Raw genomic sequence first — 15,148 nt, forward strand, 5'->3', positions numbered from 1 at the left:
CCATACAAATAAAGTAACACGGGGGAAGTAAATTGGACAAAGTCCCTTAACCAATTTTGTGTGAATCCCATCTGGGACCATGGCTTAGCTGTCTCTGCATTCGCCTTTCGGCTGCTGATAAATGGAACCAGTTACTCTAACTAAATCAGACGCGCTACAGATAAAATCAATTTGAAAAATACAAAAATCAGGAAAGTTTGCTTAGCGGCTTTAGCTCCTGTTGCAGAAAGCTGTGTGTAACATGCAGGCAACAGGAAAAGCTGAGCGGTTTATTTTTTGGTGCTTTGTTGGGGTGTGCTGGTTAGCAAGGATTCTATACTGTTGTTACTTCTAGATCGCATGACTAGCCCTAAGGGGCCTCCCTGCACTATGGGTGGTTGTTTTGTTGGATTTCGATGTTTTGATTTGTCATTGGTGACAACGTCACCACCAGATTTGTTTCTCAACTCCAGATTTGTTTCTCAACTCGAAGTAAGGATAAACTCTCTTCTGCCCTGCAAGGCTATCCTGAGGCTTTGCCTCCCTGAGGGAGGGAGGGAAGTGTAGGAGGGTGGTTAACGTGCACTCCCACCCACTGACACCTCAGCCTGTTGTGGGTCTGTCTGAAGCCATGGCTTGTCAAGGACTTTCTCTCAGATCAGGGAGCAGCGCTGTCAGAGCCGTCACAGTGCCAGATGTTCGTACTGAGGGTGGAGGCCACCTTTAAGGAGTAGGAAAGTTAGAAAAGTGTCAGGGGGTGGTGACGGGGTTGACTTATGCAAGTGAGGTGTTACGAAATGTGAGATTCAAATATATTCAAGTTCATCTTGTACATAGCACCTATTTAACCCCCAACAGGTAGATAAGTTATGCTCCTCAACAGCTGCTAAGTATCCCAGATGTAAGGTTGACAAGGTGGACTTGCACACATGGTCTGGGAGTGTGGTACACTTAGGCCCATATTTGTACTTTTTTAGCGCTGCATTTGCGCCACTTTTTTACGCAGAGTATAAATATGGGCCTAAGTAAGTCTGCGCCGCTTTTGTGTCATAAAATGACGCAAATGTGGCGCTAAAAAATTATAAATATGTGAATTAGAGTTTACAGGCAGGTAATAGTGGAAGAAATTACAATGGTAACTGGCCGTGCAGTTTTGAAAACAAATACACATCTGTGTTCAGAGATTAGGCCCCTTGTGTACGAAAATGATATTTAGCGATTCTTAAATTGCAACAATACCGAATCGCAAATTACCAATTGCTAATATGTAATTCCATCCCTTTCCTTTTGGCTCACAGTGATTCATAAATATTGACTATTTGTAAAAATCGAATTGCAAACTGTGAACCGGTATGAGTCGCAAATAGCAACTGTGCATCAGCAGCAAGGGATGACCTCACCCATTTCAGAAAGTATATACTTTCAACTGCACAGCAGAAAGAGAACTTCTATCACAGCACAAGAGGAGTTTTACCAACATGTCCAGCCAGGAGTTACAAGAGGAGGTTGGCGAGAAAAGGAAGTGCACATGTAGTGATCAAGATTTGGGAATTGTTGTGGACGAGCGTCTCCGAATATGAGAAGCTTATTTTGGACATTTTCTGTATCTTTCCCTGAGGCAACCAAGATGGAGCCAGATACAACAAAGGATAAAATCTGTAGGTGCCACCAAAAGGTCTGCGGAAGAATGAGGAAGCAGTGGTGTGAACTGTGTGGCTGCACCAAGGAGAAGGTAGCATTAGGTGGACTGGGGGATTCAGTACAGAGCCAATGTCTACCCGTTTGGGAGAAGTAAAAGAGACCACCCTCCAGTCTGGATCCGACTCTGGAGTATCTAATATTGACACACCAGGCCCTCTACCGGATGCTCCAGGTCAGATCATTACAATGTATTCATACCAATATATCTTCCTAATAAAGAAGAATAAGACCTTTCATTGAATAAAGTCGATAAACATATGTGATAATAATCTGATGTTTATTTTAGCAAGTAATGAAAGTGGTCATTAAAGTACGTTCAAAGTTGTTAACCCATTTCAGGTTTTCATATTGATTAAAGCAATGCATTATGGGCAATGTAGGTCACGTGCAAAACACCAATCCTTGCATAACAAAAGAGTTATTTTTCCATTATTAGCGTGACTACCCTTACAAAATATATTGTTGAATGCTACATATATTATGTACATTTAATTCTTACATTATTAGCAAACAAAAATGTTTAAACAGTTTTACTATACCAGAATCAAAAACATTATAAACACAAATAATAAAGCAATAGTTTCGCTATGTTTGGCCTACAATAGCTCCACCTACTCATACATCACACCAGAAACAAAGAATGTTGGGGATTTCTCCTGTCACACAGAAGCATAAACTGCGGATACCACGATTGCCATCCCTACAGAATAAGATAATCCACCGAACATGCAAAACACCACCCCTTCATTAAGAGACCCGGCTACAGCTTTCACGTCCTCTGCAGTAACTCATCACCCAAAACATCACTTCCTTTCTGTTATGTTATGTTTTTCGTATTTGCAAAGTGCATTGTCAGCCACGAGTGTATGCTGGTGCTAAGCAGGTATGTGTCTCCAGCCGTGCCTATGGTAGTTTGGTTAATTGAAAAGCCAGGTCTTCAGCCTCTTGCGGAAGAGAGAGGAGGCCCAGATGTGAAGTGAGAGGTCGTTCCACTGTTTAGGAGGAATGTAGCGTTACAAGGTCCAGAATTGGCGAAGTCTGAGAAACTCCCCTACACTGCACAGTTACATGCATTGGAACAATTAATGTTGAAAACTCAAAGAAAGCAGCACAGGGGTAACTCTGAACTGAGTAAAGGGGTAGCAAAGTTAGAATATTTCTGAAGGTAATGCAGCCATTAGATATGGCGTTGAATTATCAACAGTGGTTATAAAGGATATGTCCACACAGTGTCTCTAGACTTTGCAGAACTTAGGCATCAACAGAGACTTATGAACAATTGCTTCTAAACATGTGGGCTTTCTGTTGAAAGACTGCCGCAGCCACTTAAACTTTGTGTTGGAGACCTGCTAGCATGCAGGCAAAGGTATTCTACCGCAGTGGGGACGCAGCAAGGGCCTAGCCCAAAAGAAACACTTTAAAGCAAATGCACACTGACTACAAGAATTACGGCAGCAAGGTTAGTTGGAGAACCTGGGAAAGGTGAGCAGTATTTTTATTGGTGGTTTTGATTTGATTACTCTTATCCTTCCATCACTCGCATTCGTGAAACTATTTTTGCACTTTCATTCAGTACTACATGAGAGTGCATGTGTTTTTTTGTTCTCTCACTCGTGTAATGCTACCCCCTCAAATGCACACCTCATGCGTTGTGTGGCACCCTCCACCCCACCTTGTCCATTTCCTCCCCCACTTACTTTCACACTTCTGTGTTGCTTCCCCCACCCCAGGTGCTCCGTGTTGCTCCCTCCTCCAGTCACCTCATCTATTGTGCCACTCACCTTGGCTGGCCTTTTGAATTGTTTTAATTATTTCCCCAAACCTCAAGATCGGTCATATAGGCCCCCTCCCACACTCACTGTTACTTCCCACCCTCCTGCACCTCCGTTACTCCTACGCCCCATTACTGGCCTTAAAAAACGTTTTCGCATTTTTTGGAAAGCCCTGCAGCTGTCATTTGCTGCTAGGCCACTCTGTTTTTAAAAAAATGATTTTGCTCGAGTATTTTTTCAATGTACTATTGCAAATGGCTTTGGCACCTAGGAGCGCTAATAAAAAAAACAGTGCCTACATCATTCCTTAAGCACGCACATTCATGTTAATGCATGCATGCGCAGGTCATCACGCACGTGCATGCATTTGAAATGACGGAGCATGAAGCATAGGCACACATGCTCACGTTCACATTTATGAATATATCTGATGAACGTAAAATTCCACCATTCCTGCTGCTCCAAATGAGGACTGATATATTTTACGTTCTTAAACTGTTTATTCCATCAGAGTAATGCTAAGCGCCACAAAAGAAATTCTCGATAGAGCTGGAAAGGCCTCATCGTGAGTTTCCCTTTAATTACGTTTTAAATGTCCTCGTCCGCCCCTCCCCCCTTGGAGTTAAAGACATCCTCCTTATCGGATCTGACTAGGATTACCGAGACACGTGTAGTATGCTTTTTCTAAGCAGGAGCAGCTCTTTGGTTAGGCAAAACGTGGTGTGGGCACAAGAATTTACAGGCATCTATTCGACCAATGAGATACATTGGATACAAGGAAGAGAAAAGAATGTCCGCAGCCAGGTGAAGGTGTGTTGTCTGGTGGGAGGGACCCATCTTCAATATCAGTTGTTGTCTTTTTTGTCAAACATGTATGGCTTGTTTTTCCTTTTTCTAATTTATTCAACAACTTGTTAGGAAATGAGCATGTTCCCTGTGCACTGTACCTCCACTGTGGCCTCCAGGCTGGACATTCCAGTGGACCAGCTTTTGGCATCTGGTTTTGGACACATAACAACTCTGGAGAACATTTAATTGGAATCAAGTTGCACTTTGGAACTGGTTATTGGTGTCAAATGATTTATTTTGGTAAGTCCCTTTTTTCTATGACCAGTAGTAGAATGTTGCGCAGTATTCCCAAACCATTTGGAGAGTATCAACAGGGATTTCCACAATGAAAATCTATTGGCACATTTTGAGGAACCACAGAATCCTCTTGCAGCAACAACAGTAATTTATAAGTGCTTTTTATCCTGTTTATGGTCGATATCCCCACTGCTCAAATTTCAAAATGCGAGAATACACCACGTTAACATTTGATAAATTATTTTTATGAAGCTCCTCGTTACACTTCTGCTGTTTCTAAACACTACAAATAAAAGATCTTAGTACTACCTATCCTGAGGATTATCAAGAGTTTTTCTTCTTTCCTCACCGACCAGTAACATGGTACAGGCCTGAGAATGCTACAAATTAATACAGCAGTGTAGCAAGGAGACCATGGGTATAATTGCCCCTCTGGTGAGCAGTAAAAAAAAAAGCCACAAATGGGGTGCAATGGGCTGCTGACACCTCTGGGATCCAGTGCTACTGTTCACTGCTAAGCCCCTGAACTGCTAGCTTTATGTAAGTTGAGAAGTAAAAATTAAACTGTGTTCATAGCCTAGTGTCATTGTGTCCAATGAACAGCGTATACTTTAAGTGCCCATTCCCTAGTGCAGGGGTCTCCAACCTTTTCTGTAATAAAATCTATTTAGGTTCAATGAAAATCATTATGAGCTACTAATATTATTAGTGTTGTAATAGTGACGGCATCAGAGGAAGTTTATATTTGTAGCCACTGTATGCAAGATTATGAGCAGTGATCACGTCATTTCATCACGCAGGTTTGCCAGCAGTAATAGAAAACAAGCATTTGCAATGGAATGGGTCTCGCATTATCTTGAGTTGGAGCTATCTGTTGCAAAATTCCTAACTGGACTTTTCTTGCACACATAAATTGAAAATGAAAAGTAAAACAGTTGACATAGGTGAGCCAATTTGAAGCGCCGTGGCCGCCATGAGTGCGAAGGAGAGACACAAAAAGAAAAAGAAGTTTGTTTGCAGTCCAACATATTGGCAGTCATGCAATTATCCTTGTAACAGGGGCGATGGCCAAGGCAGTAACAAAAAGGTGGACGTGGTTAAAAGCCCACAATACATTCAATATGTCAAAGCACTTGCACGCTCGACCTAAAAAGGCTTAGTGAACGTAGGATGCCGCTACATGGATAAAGCATTACAGCCATGGCTGCAGTGTCCTTTATACGAAGGTTGTAATATTAATATTAAATCTCCCTAGCGCCACATGATTCATTTGTCACATATCAGCTTGACATTTATTTTGGAAATGTACCTATTTGTCTCAAAATATCAGCTAATGACTTCTGAAAATACATACATTTTCGTCTCAAATTCATAATTTTTAATGTTGGTATACATATATTAATTGAACCAAGCAGAGCTTCTAATTTAGTAGTCTGGGCTGAATACAGGAGAGCTACTTAGAGGTAGCTGGAGAGCTACCAGTAGCTCACAAGCTACTCTACTCGTTGGAGAAACCTGCCCTAGTGAAAAGGTGAAATTGAACGAGCTTCTTAATCGAGAACGGACAACAATTAAGTAAAACAAAATAAATACGCTGTGTATTCGTCAACCATAACTTTACACTCATCTCGATAAAATGTGAAGGTGATGAAATGGGAATGTGTGCGTTGTTACGTTGTCAGTGTAGTCTTCAGCGAGGGCTGCGCGCCCCCCTTTCACGGCCCCAACCCCTGAGAGGAGAGATGTATCTGCGTCTTGGGGCGGGTCACACATTGCAATGTAATTGCAGTACGTAATGTACTACCTGGAGTGTACCGAGAAAATGTGTCCTCTGGAAGCCTGTTTTGTTAAATGGATCAAATTGTCTCTTACAAAAAAAATGAGAGCTTGTGGGCGGAGAGGCGGCAGAAATGTCTGTATCGAGCACTGCCCCGGAACCCAGCGCGACGTGCTCTGGTAGGCGTTTTATAATAAGTCAACCGGGTCGAAGTACTGGGCGCTGATGGACGGGCACTGCGTGTTCTCCAAGCAGTGGCGCTGACGGGTGGGCATCAAGTGTGCTCGAAGCAGTGGGCGCTGACGGGTGGGCACCGGATATGCTCCAAGCTGTGGGCGCTGGCGTGTGGGCACCGGGTTGTGCTCCGCTTACGAGTGGGCACCGGGTTGTGCTCCGCTGACTGGTGGGCACCAGGTGTGCTCCAAGCAGTGGGCGCTGACGGGTGGGCACCGGATGGGCTCCAAGCAGTGGGCGCTGACGGGTGGGCACCTGGTTGTGCTCCGCTCGGCACTGGGTTGTGTTCCGCTGACGGGTGGGCATCGGGTGTGCTCCAGGTAGTGGGCGCTAACGGGTGGGCACCGGATGGGCTCCAAGCAGTGGGCGCTGACGGGTGGGCACCTGGTTGTGCTCCGCTCGGCACTGGGTTGTGTTCCGCTGACGGGTGGGCATCGGGTGTGCTCCAGGTAGTGGGCGCTAACGGGTGGGCACCGGATGGGCTCCAAGCAGTGGGCGCTGACGGGTGGGCTCTGCGCATTTTCCAGGCAGTGGGCGCTGATGGGTGGGAACCGGGTTGTACTCCGCTGGCACCGGGTTGTGCTCCGCTGGCGGGTGGGCACCGGATGTGCTCCAAGCAGTGGGCGCTGACGGCTGGGCACCGAGTGGGGTCATGAGGTCAAAGTGAGGTGTCACGCAGACCCATCTAATCTGTGTTAATTGCCGGCCTGACGCCCCTCTCACGACTCGTATATGCAATTTGTAGTTTTGTATGTTAATGGGAATGAACCGGCAGCACCTACGCGTTGCCAGCGCCCCCCTTCCCCACCACACACACACACACACAGACACACACAGACACACACACACAGCGCTCCCATCTCTGTTAAGGGGAATAAATGGGGTCTTTGGAAAGTGCCAGTGCTTTTGTCGGAGATGACAGGAGCACGGATTACCTCCGCTCCACACGAGGTGCAGAGGTGTTAAGCCTCGCATGAGGCACCACAGACATACACACAGACACTCTTCTTCCCCGCGTGTTTTGCTTTGAAACAATACACAAGCCCAGCACTCAGACGCGGGCACGCACATAGAATACCAAGAAGCCCAAGCATGTTCACCCATGAACGGGAAATAAAAAGCGTTAACGCCGAAGCGCCTTCTGTTGACGTAAGTGCGACACGAGATAAGTGCCACTGAAAAGAGCCCAGGGCTTGTGGCGCCCACAACAAAGATCGTCCGGTGCGCCTTTACCTCACAAATACATACTGGGACCGGTGGAAGGGGCACTTCTGAGAGCCTAAGAACAGCACGCCTCAAGCTCCTTGCATATGTTATATTGGGCGCTGGGGGAGGGGCTGAATATTGCCACCCCCTCGCCATTCAGCGTCGGAGGCCATGGCATGTTATATTTATTGTGTTCTGGTCGCAGTGAACTCCACAAAGACTATATTTCCTATAGTAGCTCTCCCTTGTCTAAAAGGGGGTGGGGGTGTAGAGGCACTGCACGGACCACACGCTCCGCTGTTATCTGCCCCACGGTCGCCACGGTGTATTTATTTGTGTTGCTACACATTGCAGGGCTGTTGGTCCCAGACCCGTACGTCCGCTTTATTGTGGCATTCTTCGTGAGTGACTGGCGCTGAGAGCACGGAGTCCGCTCCACCAAATCCAGCTCCGTTTTTTCTTGGGAATAAAAACTAGGCGCAGTTGAAACGAAAACGTTTTAATATTTGCTATAAACATGTTCTCCAAAGCGTGCAACATTGCATAGGATGATGACCGGTTGCTGTTACCTGGTATTCATGTGTGTGAGCGCGTACTTGTGTGTGAGTGTGCGGTGTGTTGTGGAGGTGGGCAAGAGCGTAGTTTCAGTGATTGTTTGGGGTGTTACACCCCCTCAATACATTTATTTTCTGATACATAGTTGTGTACAGGTGCTTTCAGTCTGGTGTATACAGAGACAGAGACAAAGAAACGCACACACATTCCCTTACTGTTTTGAGTCATCTAAAATGTGGTTATTTTACAAAATATTGCTTTTTTTCTCTCACTCGTTACTCCTACCAATCCGTGTTCCCCTCATTTTCCACTGCCTCTTAGGCCCCTGTCACGTGCCCTGCTAGTTGTATAATGTATTTTATCATTATATACAAGTATGATTGTGGGGAAACCCGAAGCTCACCCCCTCCCCTAAAAATCTTACTGACCAAGCTACGTCCCTGGGGGGTGGGGGTGTGGGGGGGGGCGTGGGGTGGCGTATTATACATCTAAAGTTATCATACTTTTGACTGCTCAAACAGAAAAGCCTTCTAAATCCATAGTTCATCATGGATTATATCACACAGTCCTATTTCTCACAATTCATAAGCATCGCATTATGCCCGCGGGACACACACTTAATGAGACGGTCTAGAAAATGAGTCTGTCTATCCCATTTCCTGCTCAGTAATAATTGTTCTGCAATCAAGACGACCTCTTTGAATAAAGAAAACAGACTGGTTATTGCTACTAACGTGCATTCAGGACTGACCGCATGAAAAATAAACAATGCAGCAAATTCCCGTGCGATTGACAGTAAATTAGTTTCTCCGTATTGCAGCGGCTCTGGGCGACCCAGACGTCAAAACACAATGCCAGCGTTAATCATTGGCCTTTTGTGGAACCGCATTTTACCACAACAGGTAAGTAAAATGTACACATTCCGTGCAATTTGTGGTCTATGGTTAACTAAACAATTCCTCATAAAATAAGCTTTAAATAGCTGTAACACCTAAAATCCAGAACGCCGACTACTTGCTAATAAAATGAATATTTTTTGTATTTTATGCAGATTATTGGCAATTGTACACTAAGCATTTTCCAGTTTATGTTTCATGCTAAACCAAACGAAACTATGTAAAATAAAGACATAAAGGTGGTCTGTACTGTGACTAAGGCCACTGCAGTTATGCATAGCGGGAGGACCAAAACATGTGGGAAGGTTGGCTAAATTATGCGGCGAAAAAGTCAAATTATGTGCGATGATGAAGTAGATTTTTTTAACAGTATCATTATTTTGTCGTTTTTACGCCTTTTTTTAACACTACGCGGAAAATGTTTAATCTCAGCAGTGTCAGTTTAATACCTAAATACAGCAACCAGCGACTGAAAGGCGACCAGTTGACCTCTGCAAATGGTCTGCCACTGCGCGACAACACGTGTGTCAGCAGCTTTATTAACTTTGGGTCCGTTTGAGGCAGAGACTATTTTTTTGTTAACAGATCATACAACAAATGATGGATTATATGGCAAGTACAACACAACCTTAATTATATGAAAATGTCACAGCTGCATAATCGCATAATTCAAGCAGCCATGACTATAGACCAAAAACTGCATCTTGGGTTTCTGATGATATTCGCAAACTACTCGTCTTTAGGCCTGTCACCAACAAAGAAGAATGCCTCTATGGCAGTGCAGATCCGTCTATGAGAATGTATATGTATACATTTCAAATGTGAACATACATCATATATCTTGAATATGCTTGAGTATGCTTGTTTATTTTTAGATTACATGTTTGTCATCGTCTTTAAACTGCAGTGGTTTCAAAATGTGTTATTACATTGGCATGATTTCAAATCTGTGAATTTCCTGTAATTCACGAAGACTACTACATTGTTCCTGTGAATTATTTCCTGTAATTTATGAATATGGCGTTGTTCCTGTCAATTACCGATTTGAACCAATGAGAATTTTTATTGTGATATTAATATATGTGTATGTATAAGCAGTTGACGTATACATGATACGTAAATAATACATAAGGGATAACCCCGCTATTCACAGGATTGAGGTCACCCGCCGAATTAATTAATTTCTCCTGATCTAACAGAATTACACAATCCCCGATAATTACATGTCACCCAATGGGAAGCGCTGAAACTGAGTTCATCAGTCTGTTTGCCTCCTCGCTATTCAATTAGTTGTCCTCCAAACATGAAGGTGACTTTGATTAAAAAACAAAAGGACGTTTTACAGTACAATAAATATCGCCTTTACCCTACAACCACAAAGAACGCCTGCCTAAACCTTGCATTGTAAAGGGAAAAATACATCACGCCAACACCTTATAAACGAAAAAAGATCTTCACTAAAATGCCGCCCACTGACTCAGAAAAAGGAAGTACTTTTATATAATTTGCAGTACACACTACTAGACAGCCAACAGCTAAATGTTCAATTCACGGCGCCACGTGGATCGGTTCTGGGTAAAAACATTAGTTTTCCAGGCCACAGAAAACACCATTAAGCAGTTTGCTATAAAACATACGTCATGGATCCAGTGGCGTAAGAAAGGGCACCTCAGCACCCACGGCGCAGGGGGCTTGGGGAGGATGAGCTCCAGGGGTTCCCCACAGCACAGTACATTGTGCAGGGGCGGCAGACCCCGGACAGGGCCAAGGTGAGGGGCGGCCCTCCAGGTTCTTTGCAAGGTGGGGCCCTCAAGTTTCGTTACGCCACTGAACGGGTCACGTGCGTATTGTGGTCCAATAATGACATTTTGACGTTTTCCATATTTACGAACCAGGAGGCCGAAAATAAGACACTTCAATGGCTTTACATTGTGTGTAGGGCCATATTACACCGTTAATGGAAGCACCGCCGGCCGTGCAGTAACAAAAGCCAAACATGTAATATGTATATGCAAACCACAGACACGAGCACATACGCTCACGCGCGCAAACACACATCACGGAAACTTTACCTATGAGTTTAAGTTGTCACTCCCGCCAACCCTATTGAGTGACCAGGGTTTTGCATTAGAGGGGGTTCTCTCTTACACACACACACGCACCGCCCGCGGGCCGAAGCGCAGGTCGTTAAATACTCAGACACAAAGAGGCTCCCCTGGCTACGCTCTGACTTCGACACACTGAACCCCACGCAGATCACTGTCTTAGATCGAACACACTTTCCAGAAAATCATATTTTTGGGTGACAGCACTGGACACATAGGTACCCTAGATGAGGCCGGATTATGCGGGGTCGCACGTGGAGGGACTGTAGGCACTGGGGTACCATAAACATTTTGCTACAACTAACAGGTTTTCGAGATATCTAGGGTTTGGTTTCATCCGCGGACACTGGCGTAACAAAGGCCCCCACAGCCCCCGCGGTGCAGGTGGGCCCCGAGCTCCAGAGGGCCCCCGTCAGCACAGTACACTGTGCACTGGCGGAGGGGGGCTAGCTTGAGAGCTCCTGACTGGGTGGGGGAAGGGCCCCTCCATACACTTTGCAGGGGGCCTACTCAAGGTTCGAAACGCCACTGCCCTCGAACGGAGGCTCCCCGGAGCACAACGCCGCAGAATGTCCCTAGACAAGGGGCCCTTGTCTGCCTGACAGGGTCCTGTGGCGCGTGAAGTCCAGTCACATCGGGCCTGTGGGTCCTAAACTGACTGCGCAGTCTGGTGCGAGTAGTCGTGTCACGTAGTCGTGTCACAGGGGATACATGGGCCCGAATCGGTGCTCACCATCTGGAGTCCTGAGTCCCACGGGGCATGTGCGTCTACTGCGTGCAGTGCAGTTACACATCTGCTGAGTACAGACCAGTCAACCGGGGCCTCACGTGGCATGGATGTGCCTTCCCCCCTGAGCCGGCCAGTCACACAGAGCATGCTGGGCCGGACCTGGCTGCAGTCTTCGGCAAGCAGTCCAGCCCAGTCACACGGGGTAATATGGGCCCAGGCCTGGACATGCGTGTAGTCCAGTCACCTGGTGCCTGTGGGTCCGGACCTGGACGCGCCATCTGCGGTGTGGAGTCCAGCCCAAGCATAGGGGATAATGTGGGCCCAGGCCTGGACGTGCGTGTAGTTCAGTCACATTGGGCTTGTGGGTACTGACCTGTCTGCAGTCTCTTGTGTGCAGTCCAGCCCAGTCACACGGGGTAATGTGGGCCCCGGTCTGGACGTGCATTTTGCGGGCATGGACGTGGCTGTGCAGTTTGCTGCGCCCTGACAGTCCATTCACACGGTGTGTGTGGGCCCGGACCGGGATGCACCGATCCAGAAATGAGCATCTCCGTCGCAGATACCTAAGTTTCTACACCCAGGAGGAAGGGCAAGGGTTCGTATCACGGGCAGTTTCTGAACTCAGCCAGCCTCTGCCCCGCGCCTCAGCTGATGTGTAAACACAGCGAGGCAGAGTGCGCAAATACACTAAAATACTTCCCAGACTGTGCATGCATCCTCCCAGGCTCTAGTGAAGGGGCAGGCCCGGCCGAGGAGGTCACTTCTGACAAGTCTCAATGAAACGATACACAGAGAGCTGCTGCTGTGACAGACAGGGCTGCCTGCAGCAGACTTTGAAGGTGATATTTTTAACTCATGCCTAATGCGGGAGGCATAGAAAGAGCATGCTAAGGTTCTTAATTAATGTATATTTTGTAAACAATGAATGCAGAGATTTATTTTATCGCTCAGAATCCCTGTCATCAGGCGTTCCCGTCCTTCTGTCCGTCCCTCCAGTCACGCAAGCATCATGTCCTAGCCACCCTTTATTTTATCCACTCAGCCTCTATCCTACCTTCCCACCCACAGGTCAAGCCACTCTCGCACCATTGCAACACCTATTCATTCATCTATTCATTCAGTCCCCTCTTCTTCCATCTATTCACCCGTCCTCCCTCTTGACACGCTTCTTCCCATCCACCCATCCCCCCAAAATACCATAAATTCATCTATATATCAATTCACTTTCTTTCTTTCCCTCTCCGAGTCTATTTACCTCCTCTTAGAAAAGATAACAATACTAATGTATTTACACCCATGTAAATGAATGAATCGTCATTTATTAATTAAAATCATTTTTTGTGAAGCCAACCATGTATTCTACTCACAGATCATTCGTCCAAATACACACTTCTAGGTAGAACACGGAAACAAGAAAGAAAGTGTGTTTTTCAAGTGTGCTCTGAAGACCCGTATTAATTAAAATCAGTCCTTGCTTGCACAACGTCCGCGTTTTATTCGCCCGTTGCCCACGTGCCTGGCTCCAGGGCGCTACAGCGAGCAGCAAATATTACAAGTAACGTGAATTTGCATTCGGAAGAGTGAGGCATCAACATATCCGCCCACAGCGCCGTGCACGCGGGGCAGCCCGTCTGCTGGCCGGCACCCAGGCGCATGCCCTGAGCGCACATAAACAAACCCCCTCGTAATGACACAGGCGCCCCGCTCTCTGACAGTCCCTCGCTCCATCCAAGAGAAGCCGGGGCGCAGAGGGTCGGTGGGCGCACTGCTCTCGGCACACCCCCTCACCAAAGCCTGCAGACGCGGGGAGGAAATGGACGCGCAGCCTGTAATTCATGCAGACGAAGGACAGCTGTTAAATAATGAAGCTGCAACGCAGCGTCAGGAGAAGAAAGCATGGCGGGCAGCCCTTACCTCGAGCTCTGCACGGAAACGGTATCTTCAGAGAGGCCCCGGACATCCAGCTGACGGGCAGAGGGCGGTGGGCGCAGGCACGGAGCAGACCACAGCAAGAGGCATCTTCGCCCCGTCTGCTAGCAGCCAGCCGTCAGCCTCCAGCGGCAGCCCGGCGCTCCAGCTGCAAACATCTCATTAGACTAATGCATTCAGCACAGGCAGAGAACTCGATTTACCATAGCTACAGCGATGAATTTCCATTACGATGACAGCTTCAACCACATCATGTCCGGAAAACCAGCCAACCACTGCCTTTTAAAGATCACGCACATTTTGCATGCGAAAAAAAACGGGGCCTCTGTGTCGCGCTTCCTTCCTCCTAGAGTGCGAGCAGTATAAGATTTGCAATTGCGTTTTTTTAGGCTGTGGGTGTCGTCGGTTTAGGGTGCCCGATGCGTTTTTGGTAGCCCAAGCAGTGTGAAATTTATGGAATATACAGACAGGGTGTATCTACAATTGTTATAGTCTCCCGTTCTCTGTTGCTATAGAAACCAGACTGTAACAGCATCCCTTTGTCCTGTTCATGCGACAGTTTGGTCCAATATTTAGTCTTCACTATAGCAGACAGAGTTGTTGGGCGACTTCTGGTTACTGAGATTGTAAACATGAACTTTAAATGACACCATTTAGAACGTTTTATTCCCAAACTGTACATGCATAGAAATGTATGTGTACATAGGTTCTTAAATATCTCTCTATCTATCTCTCTCTCTCGTTCTCTCTCTCTCTTTCTCTCTACATACATATATATATAAATATATATGCCTAAGCACACACAAATAGATCAAATAGATGTATATTCATTGAAAAAGGTAAATGGACGTTATAGTTAGGTGAAAATATCAGTTAAAGCACTACGCTGTAAAGCAACAAAACCACAAACATTCATTCACAAGTTATATTTATCTCAGGTAACTATATTTTATGCCCTAATGTAATTATAACTCGCACCCCGTCATGTACAGTGTTGTCTTTAATTATGTAGTTTCACATGTCATTAGGGATGTTATCAATGCAGTCATTGAACATGTCGTGAGTGACGTAATATGTAATGGTGGAAGCAACTATAATGGATGATTTTTAGTGGTTTTGTTAATTTAAAACTAAGTTATAACTGACATTTTCACCTAACTATAACATCCCTTTAAGCT

The 15,148-nt window shown here is 46.0% G+C and overlaps 1 protein-coding gene across 1 annotated transcript in view; it reads right to left on the reverse strand.

The window, feature by feature from the left end:
- SCML4 (Scm polycomb group protein like 4) overlaps positions 1-14,122 on the reverse strand; it is a 508,956-nt gene extending 494,834 nt beyond the window's left edge. The window contains exon 1 of the mRNA XM_069235446.1: positions 13,956-14,122. The gene's annotated coding sequence lies outside the window, so the exon portion shown is untranslated. The remainder of the gene's footprint in view (positions 1-13,955) is intronic.
- Positions 14,123-15,148: the final 1,026 nt, after the last annotated feature.

This window comes from Pleurodeles waltl, chromosome 5 (assembly GCF_031143425.1).
Source record: "Pleurodeles waltl isolate 20211129_DDA chromosome 5, aPleWal1.hap1.20221129, whole genome shotgun sequence".
Taxonomy (NCBI): domain Eukaryota; kingdom Metazoa; phylum Chordata; class Amphibia; order Caudata; family Salamandridae; genus Pleurodeles; species Pleurodeles waltl.